The 4,216-nt window shown below is 38.8% G+C and overlaps 1 pseudogene; it reads right to left on the bottom strand.

The window, feature by feature from the left end:
* Window positions 1-3,883: 3,883 nt before the first annotated feature.
* LOC108297666 overlaps window positions 3,884-4,216 on the bottom strand; it is a 4,921-nt pseudogene continuing 4,588 nt past the window's right edge.

Raw genomic sequence — 4,216 nt, 5'->3', positions numbered from 1 at the left:
AGGTGGGTGAGAGGAAGGGGATGGAGAGCCTTGTGTACTATCATGAGGAATTTGACCTCCTGAAGTCAAGAGGGGACCACTGAAGTATTTTAAACACATAAACAGTTTTACTTCAGAAAAGTTATTCTGCTAGCCATGTGGAAATTAAAGTCAACAAAGATAGAGAACATTAGGAGACTATTACACATATTAGATAACATTCATATAATGTTTAGGGCAATCTGGTCACTGACTAGTCAAGCCGGCATATCCTAGTGGCATCCTCTTTCTACATCAAAATTTCAACAAAGCCATGGCTGCTGGCAGTTCAAAAAGGAAATATCGCTGTCACACGGTGAGACTTTGGCAAGAAGGTAAAATGTGCTCATGAGCTCTTAATCACAATTTTCATTGTATTTTATTAGGATATATGTTTTACCTACTATGTTCTCAATCTCTAAAATTTGAAATTCTCACAAGCCTTAGCATGTAAACTCTGTTACTGTCTTCACATCTTTGGAAGATCTCCTCCAGTCTCAGGGACATAAATATAGCCTGTATTTTGTTAACTTTAATTTACATCTCTAGCTTGAATTCCCCCACCTAATTCTCAAAAACTGCTCAACATATCAGCTTATATGCCTAATAGGGACCCCCACACAATCTATCAGCAAATTCTGAAAACAGTATAATTAAATATCATATACCTATACCTAACTCTCTCTCTCTCTCTCTCTCTCTCTCACACACACACACACACACACACACACACACACACACACACACAAATGGTCAGGTTTACTTTCTGCCATTATTTCTTCTTGCTTTTTCTCTAAATGTGTTACCGTGTGAGTTTCTGTTTTTATAATCAATCTTCACTCAGCTAACACTAGCTACTGTTCATGGGCATGCTATTAACTGAAACTACTTACTCACATAGCCTTACCAATTTTAAGAAAACAAGGCAAATCTGGAGGAAAAAAAGTCATGTAATATTAATAGTCCATATTCTAAATTATTTTGCAACTAATAAGCAATTGTAAAAATGATGCTGTATTCACCGCCCAACTTAATCTTGGGTAATTACGTACTATGAAATAGCGTATCTCATTTCCGAGCCTAATGAATTATTGTATATACTATTGGATCAAAATTCTGTGTATAAAAACCTTAGGTCTCATGTTTCTTGATATTTGTGTGTTTGAACTGAAAACCACACTACATAATCTCTATAATTTGTGCATGACTATTTAGTTACAAATAATGCAATACAACGTAAGCTAGCAAAGAAAAACAGAGACAAAAAGAGAACTTAAACAATAGGATACAGAGTCAGAATCATCTCGGAGAGCCACTGGAAGGGATATAGCCTAGTCTCAAGAATGAACTTAAAGCAAGAACTAGGTACCAGGCAATTTTCTTTGAATTGACTCCTCTTTGCTTTATTCCACAAATCTGCTTCACTCTTCTGTCTCCTTCTGTTTTCCTGTGATTCATTGGTTTGTGAGGTAGAGCCTGACCTATAACGATTCTATGATTCTTTTTCTTTTCTTTCTTTTTTTTTTTTGAGATGGAGTCTTGCTCTGTTGCCCAGGCTACAGCGCAGTGGTGCGATCTCAGCTCACTGTAACCTCTGGGCCCTAGGTTCAAGTAATTCTCATAACCTAGCCTCCCAAGTAGCTGGGACTACAGGTGTGTACTACCATGCTTGGCTAATTTTTGCATTTTTAGTGGAGGCTGGGTTCCCCCTGTTGGCCAGGCTAGTCTCAAACTCTCAACCTCAAATGATCTGCCCACCTCAGCTGCTGAAATTACACGCATGAGCCACTGTACCTGGCCCTGTAGTAATTCCTGAACTTATATGTTACAATTCCCATCATCAGGCAGAGTAACTTTCTCTCATTCTCAATGTCTCATTTCTGGGAAAGACACTTGCTATTGACTGAATGTTTGCACCACCATCCCCCCAAACCCAGCATCAAATTTATGTTGGAACTATAATCATGAATGTGATGCAATTTGAAAATCAGACCTTTGGGGGTAATTAAATCACGAGGGTAGAGCTTTTATGATTCAATTAGTGCTTTATACGCAAAGAAACGAGAGGTTGCTTCTTCTCTCTCTGTGCTCTCTGCCATGTGAGTAGGGAGCAAGGACCCAGCCATCTGCAAAACAGGGAGGGCGCCCTCACTGGGGACCTGGGCTTGCTGGCAACCAAATCTTGGGCTTCCAACATCTAGAACTGTGACAAATACGTTTCTGTCGTTTAAGCCACCCAGTCTGTGGTAACTTATTATGGCAGCCTGAACTGACTAAGAGACTATCCAGTCTCATGGATCAAATATTAACAAATCATTGAGATCCTACTCTGCTGGAAACTACTTTGTCCTCCATTGGTAGATTGAGGGAATAGGCAGTTGATAGAAATGATTGTAAAAAGTCCAGTGTGGTTTGATGGTACAGTTAAGAATTTAAATCTAATTACATTGTTTTCCCTTTTGGTTTGACACGTATCAGACAAAAAGTCATGTCCTGGTCATATGGTGCCTTAGAATTAGGGAAATAAATAAAAGAGAGGAAAAGAGATATCTCAATCCCTTCATCCTACTGTGATTAACTGAAAGAACTGCATTTGATAAACTTTACTTTGCTATCATTTAGGAGCCTCTCCTTAAGTTGATTCTGTTCAACTTATGCAGATGCTATTTAACACACACCTCTGTAGAAGATGTCTTAGTTCCCACACTCCCTCCCACTTTTATACATTAGTCAAACCATTACCTCATTCCTGAAATGACCTCTCTCCCTGATTGCCTCAGTTTACCGATTCCTCAAGACCTCCTATTTAATTCATAGTATACTTTTTAATACATGATGTTCAGTGTGCAAAAGTTGTAAGATTTAAAACATTAATTTCCATTTTAAGGAATTTATAGTATTCTAATGGATGAAACACTTTCAATACAAACTAGTATATTACACAAACAATAATACAGCCTTAGACAAGTATACAATTACTATTTTAATTGGTGAAGCACACTTTAAATATAAGCTAATGTATTATACAAGTAATAACATAGCCTATACATGTAATATACATATAAAGTGTATGTCTATGTTATTATTAATAATATATTAAATGTATTAAGCAAACATAGCCTCATGTGTAAAAAGTAGAAGTGTCTGGAGGAAAAATGGGAAATTCAGAGAGGAATGATGAACAATTTTGTAGGATGGGAAATTAGGAGATGGGAAGGGGAAGTTCAGGAAGAATTCACTTAACTGCAGTGATCCTCCCTTCTGATACTCTTATCTGCCCTACCACGAGGGATGTCTAATACATTGGACCCATTACCTTCCCTGTGTACTTTATTTTTCTAAGGAGATTTTTATATTCATGTGAAGAGCAGACATGATTCACCTATATTCTCCATTTGACACACTACGCTGCAGAGTTTCTATCATTTTTTCTTGTTGGTTTTTTATTTTTTTTGTTTTGAGATGGAGTCTCACTCTGCCACCAGGCTGGAGTGCACTGGCACAATCTCGGCTCACTGCAACCTCCACCTACTGAGTTCAAGTGAACAACCCCCCACCACCCACTGCTACATTTGACTGGCTTAATAAAATGATAAAAAATGATTCCCTTTCTGTAAAATCCTCTCCACTTTTCCAGGCTTATCTACACTACCTCTTTAGTGCATTCTCAACACATACAGGTTTTTTTGTTTTGTTTAATATAAATAGAAAGGGGTCTTGCTTTGTTGCTCAGGCTGATATAGAACTCTTGGCCTCAAGTGATCCTCCCACCTTGGCCTCCCAAATTGCCAGGATTACGGGTGTAAGCCACAGCAACTGGCCCCAACACGTATGGTCCTAAAGACACCTCACACTTAGCAACTAATACCGACAAGGTGCTTCAACTTTACTGGTCAGGTGTCTCCAACAAGTCAGACAAGTGGTACAGCCTGCAAATGAACCCCATTATCCATTCTCCCCATCTTCCCCAGGTTTTCAATGCACACATACCCACTCCAATGACTCCATTTCTGCCTCCCCTGCAGGCAAGGCACCAGAATAGTAAATAGAAGTTGTGTGTACAGCCTCAAAGAAATTTCCTCACAGCAGGAAGGCATAAACTTTTCTCATTTCCTCCTATTGCTGGCTACAGTGAAGATGTGCATAAAGCAACAGTTCTGGAACATAAGAAAGAAGCTGAGGCTGGAAGAACCTCGGG

Source organism: Cebus imitator, unplaced genomic scaffold (genome assembly GCF_001604975.1).
Source record: "Cebus imitator isolate Cc_AM_T3 unplaced genomic scaffold, Cebus_imitator-1.0 Scaffold825, whole genome shotgun sequence".
In the NCBI taxonomy this organism is placed as follows: Eukaryota; Metazoa; Chordata; class Mammalia; order Primates; family Cebidae; genus Cebus; species Cebus imitator.
Note: the sequence above shows the minus strand (reverse complement) of the source record. Positions and strands in the feature narration are given on the sequence as shown.